Source organism: Onychomys torridus, chromosome 7, assembly GCF_903995425.1.
Source record: "Onychomys torridus chromosome 7, mOncTor1.1, whole genome shotgun sequence".
NCBI classification, from domain to species: domain Eukaryota; kingdom Metazoa; phylum Chordata; class Mammalia; order Rodentia; family Cricetidae; genus Onychomys; species Onychomys torridus.
In genome coordinates, this window is record NC_050449.1 from 35,086,048 (window position 1) to 35,101,489 (window position 15,442).

Genomic DNA, 15,442 nt, shown 5'->3' on the forward strand with positions numbered 1-15,442 from the left:
TTCAATGGTGGCTGGGGAGTCACAGCTCAAATACAGGAAACTGATCAGCACAGTGTCAGTTTACTAGTCAAATAAGCCAACTTGAGGAAGGGGAAGCCTGAGAACTGCAGTAGATTAAGACTCTTCTCTGTCTCCCTCAATTCCCAGAGCCCCATTGTATGCTGTCCTTTAGCCCAAACTGAGATTGTAGCTTCCCACAGTCGACTGTAGAAAGCAGAAGGAGATGTGGTTAATTCTTTCATAGGGGAGTAAGAAAGACCGCACTATAACATGCAAGAGCCCTGGGCTGCCAGAGAAATCAGTGTAAATCCTTGTAGTATTCATTTGGTGAGCGAACAGACTTCTGCCTTTCATCCATAAAACAGGGGAAATATCCCTTTTGTGCTTTTTTGAAGTGCAGCCAAGAGAATTAATTGTGCATTATTTCCAGAAGGTTTGGTATTCCATGAAGGCAGGTAGTGTGTGCATATATGTGTGCAGACAAAGGTAGATAGATATAGTGATAATCCTTTGCTGGCTGCTTCCAGACACCGATGCTGAAAGAAATGAATTATGGGTAAGGAGAACTGTCAAGCAGGGAGTTTTGGTCAATTTGTAGGTACTTTAAAGCAATTGTGATGGATGTGGGAAGAGAGATCGATGGAGAAATATCAATAGGGATTTCGCCGTAAAGATGCCATGGCCACCAGTCTCACTAGTCACCCAAATGACTGTAATCTGAGCAAATTAAAAGGGGAAGTACAATCCTTGCATATAACAGCAAAAATAAAATACTCATGCACTTACTCTCACAACTGATAAGATCAGTCTCAGAGGCCAAGGATAGATGAAATTGTTTTTGGTCGAAGTCAGAGGTATCTTACTTGGCTGACAATCATGATCATAAGCTTTGTTATATCATTGCAACTGAGCCTCAAATACTCCTGTATGATAGACAACCAGGGTAAGTTCTCCTTTGCAATGAGAGGTGATGCTCGAGGCCCCACAATGTACAATGTCTACAAGTGTACAGGTGTAATCCTGGCTTATTCTTCCTAAAGAAGATTGTGTCTGGCCATCCCACAGTTTCTCTGTAGATTTTTGTGGACACCACAGCTATTTTGCTCTAGCCTGTCCTCACCCTTCAGGAAACCCTCTTTTCACTGGTCCCTCCTCATAGCTGGACACTTGCATACCTGCTCTCTGTGAGGAAGACTTTACCCTCGAGTCAGCATACTCTCCAGGGCTTTCTTGAATGATAACATATCATATGGTCCTGGCAGGACTCTAAGTGTCTCCAACTGATGCCATCGAGAGTTTCTTGTCATTGCCCAGTCAAAGGGAAGCTCACAGACAGAAGGTGAGAAGACAGTCACCCAGGAGCGGCCTAGACAAATGGACACTGGAATTCCAGGCGTCTGTTTAGCCCGCCCCAGTTTCAGATAATTCAAACTTTCTTGCTGAGTTCACTGGTTATTTGTTGACCATTCAGTCTAATGTCGATGCAACAACTCTCCAGGGAGACTTGTACTTCGTACTTGATTTTTGCTGGATCTTCTTTTTCATCCTTCCCTGCTCTAATTATTGCATCCTTTGCACTCGCTCTCTATCTCAAGTTGTTTGTAACCTTCTCAATCAATTACTTTCTTGTATCCTACTTCCAGTATATCTAGGGGCTTGGCTCTCCCCCTAAGTCAGGGCGTGACGATCAGGATGCTGGGAAATGTGTTGATGGATGAATAGCCCATTTTGTGGCCACTATTCTCCATCTCGTTGTTTGGATTTTTTGACCTAGGGAAAACAAACAGTGCCTTAGGTCCTTCCTCTCCCTGTCACTGCCCTTGTGATTTTCCCTGACTATTTGGGAGCTGAGCAAGGGTAGCAGTGGTAAGGATTCATTACTCTTCCTTGATGTGTGTGAATACATTACATCATTTCAATGGGATCTAGACTCCAATGACAGACTCTCCCTGCTGGCTTGGCTGTGTGCTCTGCTCCACAGACAACAAAAGATGACAGGTTGTAAGTTCCCATGTCAGAAGAGAGCAACTGGCTTCTGTTGGCAACCTTAGTTGTCAACTGGCAGCCCCAAGAAACAGGCTCTGTGGGTCATGTAAGGACAGGCAGGGTCTGACAAGTCTGAAAGGAGAAGAAGAAGCAAGGAAAGGTTTGGCGTCAATTCCATAGCCCAATGGTGTCCACCCCCACCCCAGCCCCCAGCCCCTTTCTCTGCAGAGCTCATGCCGATTGCTCACAGCCTGGTACTAGGATGGGATTATAAGAGTTAGAGTGAGCATCTCCTGACTCTGCCCCAAGAGAATTACCTGGGAATGGCCACTAGTCACCTAGTCAGTAAACAACTTCCTTTCCTCTCCACCAGACCCAGCCAGCTTGATGTCCTCTGTACTAATAACCAATAAAAATACAGCCTACTTCACTTAATTTCTTTTCAATGCAAGGCTTATTTAAAATTCAGCATAGCAAATCCAGTGAGGAGTTGGGTCCTTTGTAGTGACTAGTTTTAGTAGGTTCTTCTAGGAAGCCTTTTGTTGAGGAATAGTTTCAGATTTGCAGAAGAGTTACAACAGTGGAGTAGAATTCCTAAACAGCAGTCACCTAGCTTCCAGGCCAGTTCTACTATCTGGCTGATTTTGACCAATGCTTTAAATAAGGCCAAGCCAGGCTTGGGGAACAAATTAGAAGTGTTTAATGTGGGGTCCCCTATTAACTCCCACCCAGTGTCACAGTGCCTCCCTGCTTCTGGGATTCCCAGACTAGTATGGGAGGGAACTAAGCAGATCCAGTGCCATCTTCTGGATGCCATTAATAAGTTTCCCTATGGACACCCTAGCTATCCTGTGGATTTGGGCCATTCTATGCTGAGAACCTATTCTGGGGGAAGTGTCCCCTTTGTACCTGTATAGGGGCACATGAAAATTATGCACGTACCTCGTGACTTAGGCTATAAGTCATACCCTTTGTTGATCCTTTCTAGAACCTCTCAGAGGTTCTATCCAGCTCCTTTCATTTCTCAACATGGATTTCTGAAGCTGTCTGGGGACCTGGATCTTAAGCCCCTTTCCCCTAGTCTCCGTCTTCTACACCATCAAACCAGACCTGACCAGCATCACTACTTACTCGAGACAAGGCCTATTGATATCATAACCTTCGGATTTTGTATTCTAGGTCCTGAACTAAACTTTTTCATAATCTCTGCTCCTCCCTAAATGAGGTCTAGTCCCATGTCCAGGCCCTTCCACCCTTCTCTTTTCTGCAAGCACCAACAAGCTATTCTTAATATGTCAAGCATTAAGATAATATTCAACTTTTATGTGACCATGTTTGTATTGACATTTACTGCTGGCTGCTGCCTAGCTCCATCATTGAGGGCCATAGAGATGAACAATAAACTCTGCTTAAAAGAGCTCACAGTCAGTAGAAGCAGCAGTAAGAAAAGGGAGGGTTTCTGGGTGTTGAGAAAAGGTGCTATAAGGATAGGAGACTGTGGACAGGAAAACATTATCCTTTCATCTCTCTAGAAAGGGGCACAGGGGAAGCAAAGTAGATTTAAGTTTAACCAGAATTGCTAAGTTGGACATACTATGTCTGAAGTAACTGCAGGAAGACTCACAGGAAGAAGCCCAGAGATTGTGTTGGGATATATAGGCTGAGCTTGAGGCACTGACAAAATACAGACTCAAATAGAATCCTAAAGCCTCCCAGACCCCTATAGTGGTGGAAGGGTCAACATGGAGTAATTCCCAAAGATGTCTCTCCAGCTGGGAGAGTGGGAGGCATGAGAAAGAGGCATATTTTCATCCTCTCCTGCCCTCATCTCAGCAGTTTTCCCACAGTATAATCTGCTCATGTGAGGGCCACTGGGTTGCTCTTTGCTACTGCCAGTAAAAGAGCAAGAAAGTCACGCATGGTGGTGACCTTTACAATCAAGGCACATGGATAGCCATTATTCTGCAGGTTGTGCTGGGTGGTGGCAAAGTTAAAAAAAAAAAAAAAAAGCAGGGGGATCTAGACATCTAGACACATTCATAGTCCTTGAGTCGATTTCACCCTCCCACTCTGTGAAGCAAGGATGTGACATTACCCATCCTATAGCAGCTGGTCAAAGCCTCTGCTCCTCTGAAAGAGGTTCCCCAAGAGATCACCAGGGCAGGACAAGTGGGTGACAGCTGTTAAATGTTCTTGTTTCCCAAGAACTTAGGATACAATGAGGACCTTCGAGTAGCCTAATCAGTAAAAGATCTACTCCAGAGCCTGCATTTGGGTACTAGAAAAACAAGTATGTGTGATCTATATCCAGCAAGGAAGAAAAAAAAGCATCGAGACAAAAATGTGTAATTGTAATGAGAATGCCCAGAAACATAAGAGGCAAAGAAAGGCTTCCAAATTATTCATTGTGTTGAGTTAACAGAGTGATGACTGAGATGACTGATTAATGATGAACATTGCTTTCAAACTCCAGAATGTGGAAGAAGCTGTACGCTAACTAAATGGACTGCAGATACATCTTGGCTCCCTGCTTTAGAGCTGATTGACAGTATGTTGTTGTCCTGAGAAATCTAAGAAAATGGTGTGGGTTGTCTTTGCATCGCCTATCTGCAAACATTTACTGAAAAATTCTTGGAGTCTCCAGAAACAGGTCAGATGTCCTCATGGGACTGATTAGTCACTTAAAGTAGAGGAAGTTCTCATAGAGGTTCGTTTGTAATGCCAGCTCTCTAGGTAGCTCAGGCTGGCCTCAAACAATCCTCATGGCTATACTTCCAGTGAGCTGGGATTTCAGGCTTGCTCCACCAAGTCTGGCTCCCAGAGAGGTATTTTCAAGCAACACAGTTGCATCATTGTCTGCAACTGAGGTATCTAAAGACTGTAGGCAAAGTATATCCTTGTCCTACTAACAGAGAAGGTTGGTGCCTTGATAAGTCACCCTGAATCTATGCAACTGGATATCCCAGAACAAGTTCACCTCGGGAGAACATGGAGGAAGAGATCAGGCACTGCTGGTGAGGGGGCTCCAAATAGTGAAGGTGACAGGGAGAGGACTGGAAGCTAGGGAGGAGCCTGAGGCATCATTGTGAGGGTGTGAGCTTTTCTGAGCAGCCTGGAGAGTGCCCACATCATGACTGCTGCAAAAGTTTCAGTCTCCTGCCATAAAGAAAGAAGCTGGGTATGTGAGCCACCTCTGTAATCCCAGCACCTTGGAGATGAAATCAGGAACATCAGGAACATCAGAAGTTCAAGGTCATCCATAGCTATGGACAGAGCAGCCTGACCTACCTAGGGGGAAAAGCTCACTGTGTCATTTGACCTTCTTTTGTTTTTTCAACTGAGAAATTATGTTTGCATGTATTTATAGGATCAATGTGGTATTATGATCTTAATACAATATGCAATGATTAAACTGAGCTAATTAATATTTAATCTCTTTAGAATCCCTATAAAGAACTAATATCAACAGGCCTACTTTTCAAAAAGAAGAGCAGAAAATGTACTACTAAATAGTACCTACTAAATTCCAACACTTAGTATGTGATAAACAAAAGATAGGATCTTTATTTATTAGAACTATCCTATAGGGCAGCCCCCTGATGCAACTCACTCCCTGTGGGAATTACTTTCTTCTTTAATACCAGACTTAGACACGTGGCTTTCTCTGACCAATCAACTACAAGTAGATGTTGCTTATACTACTTTTAGGCAGAAGTTGGGAGAAGTAATGTGTGGTTTTTGTGAGTGATTTCTTTCCCTTTGCCTCAAGGATGAAGTGGCCTGTGTAGGGGTTTTTGTTCTTCCCTGTATCCTACCTATGTGGAGATGACTTCATACTCCCAAAGCCAATGTAATAAAATACAAATAAGAAATAAACCTTTTGTTCTTACAAACCTCTAACCCCTGGAGCAGCATAACCTAGGGAAACCTGACTCACATACTTGTGATTGTGGATTGTCACAGGGAAGCAAAGAGGATTTTCAGAGAGTCTTTGGGACTTTGTCTAGGATGCTGACATTTTTAATGATCTATGTGAGGTCACTGTAGATTCAACATTGTAAGTTTCCCTAATCCTGTTTGGACTGCTTTCCCACAATTGGCTGTTCACAAAAGGGTCAGCTTCTGGATGGGTTGATGGCTCTGATGGTGAAATGCTTGCCTTGTAAGCCTGAGGACCTGAGTTCAAGACCACGTTAAAAATACAAGCAAACAAAGAAAAAATAGGCATGGTGGTATACACTTGAATTTACAGTGCTGGTGAGTTGGATGGATCTCCAGGGCCCATGGGCCAGCCAGCCTGGTCTTCTTAGCTAGTTTGAGGCCAGAGAGATTCTGTTTTTAAGAAAAAAGAAGAAAAGAAAAAAACGTCTGAGGGAATAAACTAGAGGTTTTCTTTTGATTTTCACAGGCAGCCAGCACACCTGAACACACACACAAAAATGCACACATAAACCCAAACACACAAAAGATTCTGATTCTGGGAGAATGTCCCAGAACATATAACAGAGTTCCATAACTGGATTTCCACACAGACTCATGGAAATGCCAAACAATTTCTCAAACATTTACACTTGGATTAAGTCCAAGGCATGATTTGCCTCTAGCTCCTTGTTCCCTAATTGGAAATCTGTACAGATCTTCAGGGAAATGGATCCATGTGTTTCTCATTTGGGCATACTTACCTCATCAAAATATGGTTGGAATGAATCCGTTGATGTTCAAACTCTTGAAATCAAATTTTCCTTCCTAAGTAAAAAGGTTCTCTTTCTATGGCACCTCAAAGGAAGAAATTGTGTGCTCTCTTTGGGGATGTGGTGAGCTACTCAGGACAAATGTCTTCTCACTCTTGGCTCAATCAAAAGTCCTCCAAACATGACTTTCATTTCCCTCATCAGATTTTTGGCTTGCTGAGTTAAACCACAACACCCAGCCATCCAAACAAGACATATTTCTTTCAAGAAAAGCAGAGAGCTGCAGCCAAAGAGTCCAACATTTCCTAGTCACCTACTCTTGTCGCCGACACTTAATCCTTTTCTTTGCCACAAAAGGGATTTCAGCACTTAATGTCTTATTTGTAGCTGATAAGAAAAAGGAATTTTAGACTCTGCGTTTGAAACATCTTGAATACACATAACTAGCCCCCTCTTGCTTTCTTATTGTTTCAATCTCTCTCCCTCAGAACTGAAACACTGGTAACTCCCCAAACACATCCTGCTTTTGCTCCTTTGTAAGCATAGTTCTCCAGCTCTGCAGTTTCATCCTGAGCCCATCACCCACTTCTGCTGAAAGTTTCTTCCCTCTGGTACCTCTTCAGGTGCACACTTTGCCTCCATGTTCCCACTGGGCCATGTGTATACCATGTGAGCATTTACCTCTCGACATTATGGATTTCTGTGTGCAGGGCAATCTCCAATACAGTGGGCAAAGGACAGGCTGTATTTGTTCTTACTTCTCTCTCGTCACCAGGGTCTCCAATCCCTGTTGTCTAACTGAATAAATAGGTAAGCTTTCACGTGGCTAAATGACATTACAGAATCACTACCATATCGCCACCATTCTAACCCTATAATTTTGCTGTATCTTCACTGTATCTATATACCTACAATATATGAAGAAAAATATAAATGTTCTGGGCTGGGGAAGTGGGACTCAAAGCTGTATGTATAACAAAAGCATCAGAACTAGTTTTTTCTCCTCTTTCAAATTAGTTTTAAAAAATAGGAAGAATTCTGCTGTAAAGCTGGGGAGATGGCTTAGTTGGTGAGCTGCCTGTTGTGCAAGGGTGAGGACCCAAGTGTGGACCTCTAGAACTCACATTTAAAACTATCTAACAAGCAAACAGATATGGTGGCCCATGTGTGTAATGCAATGATGGGGGGATCAGAGACAGGTAGAGTCTTGAACATGGGCCAGCAGGTCTAGCTGGATCAAGAAGCTTCAGGCTCAATAAAAGACTCCTGTCTCAAAAAAATAAAAGGTGGATCTGAGAATACAGTTTGGCTGTAGAGTGCTTGACTAGCCTGTGTGAGACCCCAAGTTCAGTTCCCAGCACTGTAAATGAATGAACTGAAGGTGGGGAGCAATTGACGAAAGATACCTGATATCAGCTTCTAATCTCTACTAGTGTGCACTCTTGTGAACACACCACACAGACACACTCACACACATACACAAACACACACAGATAGTCACAGACACAAAACACACACACACACACACACACACACACACACACACACACACACACACACGCCCTGCGCTGTAGAAGTGAAGAAAGGCCAGCTACCCAGAAGGAGTTCAGGTTCAGTGGAAGCAGGAGAACGGGATGATGGTCAGTTCTTAATAACTCCCTAGTTTGCGTTGATGGATGGTTTTAGAACTTTCCCAGATCTGTTTTCCCTCCTACTCTGTTATGTCTTGTTGCTAACCCAAGTCAAGTCTCTGCAAGTGCTGAATTTTAGATAACTGAATTACAGGTGTGCTTTGAAAGGGGTGAGTAGACAGTTTCTGCATGACCTTTCTTACATAAATATTATAAATATACACATGCCACAAAGACTAGTAAATATCTGTGATATTTTATGTGTGTTTGGTATAGATACGTAACATAATGTGTATATTGGTATCATTTGTGTATGTATGTGCCCATATTCATTTAACTTCAGATGTGAATGCATTTTCAGGTCAATTACAATTCAACCTCCTAATTACTACACTGCCCTCAAGGAAAATTCTAGACTCATGTTGGGTAGAAGACAGAAAAGAATGTAACCAATTAACCATCCATTACTGCAACAGTAATAAGTACTATAAAAACTGAGTGGGTTCTGGCCATTGTGTTCTGAGTAGCACAATGAGGAAATGGTGATTTTAGGGAAAGAAGTGAAGAACTAAGCCAAGTATTCAAAAAAAGCACATGTGCCTCTTTCTGAAACAAAGGCAGTCTCAATTATTGCCTTCCCCCTCTCCTGGCTTCAAAGCTTGGAGAGGCTCTTGTAGAATGTTTGTGTTTGTTTGGTTAAGATGGCTGGTCAGGACCAGTGGGAGGGGTACTAGACCGCACCAGGTACGTCAGCAAGTATGGAGTCACATGAAAACTGTGACTACCAAGAAAGAGGAAAGCAAGGTTCTTATCTCCTAAAGAGCTTTACAACCCTCAATGCCCAGAGTGAGCTCGAGAATGCCGAGTGGGTGACCTTAATAGATAGAACTGTGCGGGGGCTCATTCTACCATGAAATTAAATTTTAAATCTGAATTGATGAACAAAAAATGCTGCCTTGATAGTTCTTTGGACAACAGTCTTAATAGTTTCATAACTCTTTCTCTTCCATAAGAATAGATCTGAATTGGAGACTGTGAGCAAGAGAGCATGGCTGAAGGTATACACCTAGCTGGCAATGACTTAAAATGAGATGCTTTGTTCTGCATCATGGGGCTAATTCTCTACATGCTGGAGTGGTCTCCATATCCTCCACCCTCTGGTTTTCTGAAGAGTCTCTCCTCTCCTCCATCTTGGGCAGTTGAGCCCTTTCCACTGTCTGAGACCTGGCTGTACTAGGGTCTCTAACTCTTTAACTGTCCAGTCCCTCCCCTCACTCCTTCTCAGCTCAGGTTTCTCCTTTCTGGTCTATGTAAGTGTACAGGTCTTTTCTTCCATAGGCGATACGTTTTTTTTGTTTGTTTTTAAAGTTTTTTGTTTTTGTTTTTCTTTTTTTTTAAGGTTCTCCATTTGCTTGCTTCACTTTTTTATTACCCACACATTCACACAATAACCACAAGCTACCGAGCTTCCTAGGTAATCACCAAAGCGTCAAGTCCAGGATCAAGAAAGTTCCAACTTTTTCACTGACCACCTTTGCCTAGTTGTTATTCTCTCCAATGTTCCCCAAAGTTCTATCCTGAGCTTTGATTTTATACTTCTGGCTCAGCACCCTCCTGCTTTCTAATGACTCTAACCATTACTGCTTTCAGATGACCCAAAACTGTACATTGTATTTGGACTTCTTGCCTGAGTACATGGTCTCCATTCCCACTTATCTTGACATTTGCACATGTGTGTCCCCCTCTCATTTCAGAATCAACATGACCTTTCCCTGCACACAAATTCTGACGTCTCATTTAGAAAGAAGCAATATATATAGGAATATAATCCAGAAACTTCCAAGTTCTGAGCAACAAAGAGCTGCAACAGGGAATGGGTAGACACTCCCATAGCAGACCCACTTCAAAGCATTTGAGAAGCATCTTTTTCTTTCTGATTTCACTTATTTCCCATTCATTCACTCACCCATTTACTCACTCACATACTCATTCATCTATTCAGTACCCCTTCTAAGCCTTATTCATTCACTAAGCTATCAGATATATATATATGTAAGATATCACCCCAACTTCAGAAAACTTCCTAACAAGATGCAAAAAATTTGCAATAAGCTCTCCAGATAGAAATATACAAAAGTTAGACTACCATTCTTGTTTTTTTTTTTTTTTTAATTTGAATGTCCCATGGAGGCTCACATTTGAAGTCTTATTCTATAGCTGATGTTTCTTTTTTGGTAAGCTACACAACATTAAGAAAGCAGAACCCAGTTGGTAGAAGTAGGTCACTATGAATGAGCCTTTGTAAACCACAGTTCAGCCCCCACTTTGGGGCTCATGCTCCCCTTGCTGGCCCACCATAATGTAAGGAACCTCTACCACATGTTTCCCGTGTCTTTGCCCTATGTCATGGACCGGGATGCTCTGAAACTGTAGAAATCCCCCTGTAAGTTGTTTCTATCATGTAGTTTGGTCACACCAGTGCAAAAATAATGAATGCACAAAATTGGCTCCAGAGAAGTGTCATCATTGCTTTGACTAAATCTGACTGCATGATTCTTAGGCCTTTAAAACTGGTTTGTGGGGAGAATTTGGACAAGACGCAGCCTAGAGAAATCTTAGAATGTTTTAAGCAACTTCATGGGCGATTTTGGCAGACTTCTGGAATACAAAAATATGAATAAAAATGCAGACAGTGAAAAGCAGGTTTATGAGATTTCAGGTGGGAATACCTGGTCTAAAGGTAACTGGAATAAAGGGCTGTTACTGTTACAATCTGGCAAAGAATTTGTCTGTATTTTACCCACGTTCTAAACATTCAGGTGAGGTTGAGGTAAACTGTGAAGAACTGATGTGGTGGAGGAGAAGTCGTGACAGCAGAGTGCTAAGGCAGTGGCCTGCCTGGTTATTGCCGATTAATCTTAGCAATAGCAATGGGATCATAGTGAGAATCCAGAGCAAAAACTGGAGTGGAAAGACTTGTGCAGCCTGGCAAGAAAGAAGCGCCAGCAAGTTTAAAGCTGTAGGCTAAAAAGTCCAGGCTCCAGGGGTTCAAACTGAAAGCACACTAGAAAGAGGGAGCATGAGGCTTGCCCTGCTTATTAAACAAGGCCACCTAGGGAGCTCTCTACCCAGGTTAGTCACCCTACCCAGGTAGTCGTAAGCTTCTGCATCAATGGCCTAAAGAACTCAGAATGGAATCTGATGGTGTCCACATTAGTGTTGAATACTAAGGTAAGACGAATACAGGAATTTGGGAATCATGGGAGCTTGCTCCTGGATTTGTGAGAAAGGTCTAGGAAGCCAGGGAGTATGTGGGCAGGGTTGGACTTCCTTTGGAGAGATACAGGTACTGCCAGGACAATGCACAAGCTTTTGACAATGAGGCTGGAGTTATCAGGATATTGGAGAAGCCAGCAAAGTGGAACATCTGCTGAGCCAATAGACAAGCAAGGAATGGAGCTGGCCTAAAGACAGAGACCTTGTGTGCTACAGATGGCAAGACCATAGCGGCAGGGCTGCACAAGCCCATTCAGATTCAGCTGGTGCTGCCATGTACCCCAGATGCTGGACACAGAACTCCAGGAATCTTTGTTTGTCTTGCTCATTACTGTCTTGACTTTTTTCTAATTTTCTCTTGCTATCTTCTTATTCTTTCCTTCTGGAATGGGAACATTTACTCTTTGCCTCTGACTAAGGGAAGTAAGTAACTCAGAACAGACTTCCAACTTTGGACTCTTGAAGAGTGTTGGAACTGTTAAGACCATGGGGATTTTGAAGTTGGTTAAATGCAGGTTTTTTTGTTTGTTTGTTTTTTGTTTTTGTTTGTTTTTTCATATGAGATGGGCATGAGAGTTTGAGAGAATGATCAGAATGTTTTGTCTTGAATCTGAAATGGTTCCCTTTGGGCTCTTTCCAATGGTTTTAGAGGCTAGGGCTTGGACTCCACCCCCTGTTTCTGCAGTTACACTAGAAAGGCAAGTATCAGCTTTGGCCCTCTGTAGAGTTTGAATTACCATAGGAGGCCGGGCAGTGGTGTGTCATACCTTTAATACCAGCACTCGGGAGGCAGAGCCAGGCAGAGCTCTGTAAGTTAGAGGCTAGCCTGGTCTACAGAGCAAGATCCAGGACAGGCACCAAAACCACACAGAGAAAACCTGTCTCAAAAGAAACCAACCAAACAAAAAATACCCTAGGAAATGGTGAAGGTGTCTGGGCTTCCTTGAGGCCCATTAAGGCAAAGCTACATCCTCAAGACAAAACTATTTCCTTCCTGTCCAAAGACTGAATCTATGTTCTACCTCTGGCCCTGCATGGTGACCCAAATCATCACATATTTCTGACTCCTTTTAAATGGTTAATACAGGTGGACCTTTTACTTACCTGGGTAGGAGTCCATGTGTGTCCCAGAGCCAGCTGAAGACTTGCTGAGAAGAGGGAGGACTGAGGACCCTCTTAATGAGCTAATGTTTTCCTTGCAGGACACACTCCCGCTTGCAGAGCTTCCATCAGCTAGCACCGTGGAGCCTCTGCCTGTGGCCAGCCTGCTGTTATGAGCCACATTCAGAAAGACGTTTCCCCCTCTCCTCCTTTTCTCTCTGTTTTTTCTTTCAGATACTGATGGAAGCCTGAGGATACTTTCTTGCTCATTTGAAGTGCTGCCCCTCACCCCAGCCACCTTCCAACATGCTGCTGCCTGCTAACCTCCATTGCAAAAGGCATAGCTTTCTCTCTCCTCCTTGAGCTCCCTATTCTGGGCTGTTGTGAAGGAGATTTACACACTGCTTACTTTATTTATCTTCTAAATTCTAATAATATTGTCCTTGAATTTTCCGGGTCAGTTTCTAAATTCCCCTATTAACAAGGCTGTGAACACATGAAAGGGAACCCTGACTTTCCTCACAACCTATGGTAATTATGAAGAACTACTAAAGAAATTCCTCAGAGGCTATGGGAAGGACCATATCCATGGCCTTAGACCTATCGGCCACAGAAGATCAAAATGAGATCCATATAGAAGTTTGCAGTCCCTGGTTAAAATGAGTGGTATGACATAAGGTATGACATTCTTTTGGACTGGGGCCATGAAATTTCTTACTACTTTCTGTCTCCCTGTTGTGCTATTTTGTGCCTGCAAACCTCAGTCCATTTTACCTGGCCACACATGTAACATCTGCTGTATTGATGCTAACCTAAATCAGCTGCCCATTTTCTTACAAAGGAATGACTGTATTTATTTTATCTATGAGGTGCATGGATCCCATGGGGGCTTATGCCCTGATGGTAGCTAGGACCATGTTACCTAGTAGCTGCCATCTCCTGAGACAGAAAAATATGTAACTAGCCAAAATGACAAGAGGCACATGACTAGCCAAAATGGTAACCCTGGCACCACTACCTAAGATGTGGATGATGACATCACTAGCCAAGATAGAAGCCATCACATGACTAGCCAAAATGGCTACGCTCACTCTGGTGAATTGAATGAGAAATGTCCTCCATAGGTTCATGTGTTTCAACATTTGGTCTTCAGGTAGTGGCACTGATTGGGAAGGTTATGGGACTTTTAGGAGGTGGAGCCTTACTTGAGGAAGTATGTGGACAGGGGCAGTACTCTAGGTTTTCTAGTCTGGCCCCATTTCCTTTCTTTCTGTCTGCTTCTTGTAAGATAGAATGTGATCTCCCTGCTTCCTGGCTTTCAGAATGTTCCCCCGATCCTGCTGACATGTCTTTGCTGCCATGATGGGTTTCATCTCTTTGGAACTGTAAACCAAGATAAATTCCTTTCTCTTCTAAGCTGCTTCTTATTAGGACATTTTAACACATTAAAACAAAAGTAACTAGTATACTCACACAACTGGTAAAGTTTCCTGATGCTGCTAGTCCCCAGAGTCTCACTATAGCCCGAGATCTTACTGCGACACTATCCTTCATTCACACATGCCAGTCTGCCCGACTTTTCCTTTATTTCTCTTTGCATTCTGAGACACCCACTGGGGTCACAGGAACAGGAAAGCTAGACTGAGTGATGTCCTGTTTCTCTGCCTGAAGGGTAAACTCTCTCTGAAAAATAAAGGATTCACATTAGGCTAAAACAATGGTTCTTTCTTTTCTCAGGATTACCATATTCAACTACTTCCCGTTCTTTGCTCTTCATTTTCCTGTAGACAATTACGTCCCATTAGACACAGAGGTGCTTCATGGTGTAAGACATTTCTCTTGAGTGTTAGATCTTAAGGAAACAATACACCCCCTGATAGGCTGCCCCAGGTCCAGTGGTTGGTCCTATGCCCATGCATAAACGGCCAACACTGACTGGACTCGGTGGTTTCTTTAAGAAGTGTTTATGATGTTGAAAGAGAAAAGGAAGGGGGCAGTATAGGAGGGATTGGAAAGGAATGGATTTGAAATCATATTATATGCATGTTTGAGATTCTCAAACAATACAGTTCCAAAAAACAGTTGCTGTAAGTTTGAACTTGAGAATCTAAAGAAAAAGAAACTAATATTTTATTTGAATATAAGTTGGCTTCACTACAAGCTAGGAGAGGAAAAATTTTGGTTAAAACAAAAAATTTAAACTCTAATACTATCCCACATTGGAACCTATTTTGTAAACATCAAAGGAAATGATCTAAAGTGCCTATGTACAGTACTTCATGGCTGTCTACCAGGATAGATGAGTATAAAAAAAAAAAAATACAGAGGACTCTAAACCCTATAGGACACACCAGGAATCACAGTTCCTTGTACCCCATGTCTACAGTGCTTTCCAAAAGAAAAATGCCTCAACCCTCAGAAACAATTAGTGTCCATGTTTCTTTTCAACCATAGATCCTAATATATAGATAGATGATGGATAGATAGATAGATAGATAGATAGATAGATTGATTGATTGATGATAGATAGATAGATGGTTGATTGATGATAGATAGTTGGAAATCTTCTACAGACAGCACTGGGCCAACTACCACCACCAGTCATGTCTCTGTGTGTTTCCTATTTTGATTCTCTCTAGTCTTATCTGGGCTTCTAAAAACCAGGGTTTGAGGCCCCCATTCCATGGCAGGTTCCTGTCTTCTCTGTACTCCCTTCCCAAATGGGTGAAACTTCTCCTCAGATTAAGCCTACTGCTC

At 42.7% G+C, this 15,442-nt stretch overlaps 1 long non-coding RNA gene across 1 annotated transcript in view; it reads right to left on the minus strand.

Moving 5' to 3' along the window:
* Positions 1 to 786: 786 nt before the first annotated feature.
* Positions 787 to 15,442, minus strand: part of LOC118586576 — a 54,542-nt gene continuing 39,886 nt past the window's right edge. Inside the window, exon 3 of the long non-coding RNA XR_004945385.1 lies at positions 787 to 2,118. This is a non-coding gene — a long non-coding RNA (uncharacterized LOC118586576). The remainder of the gene's footprint in view (positions 2,119 to 15,442) is intronic.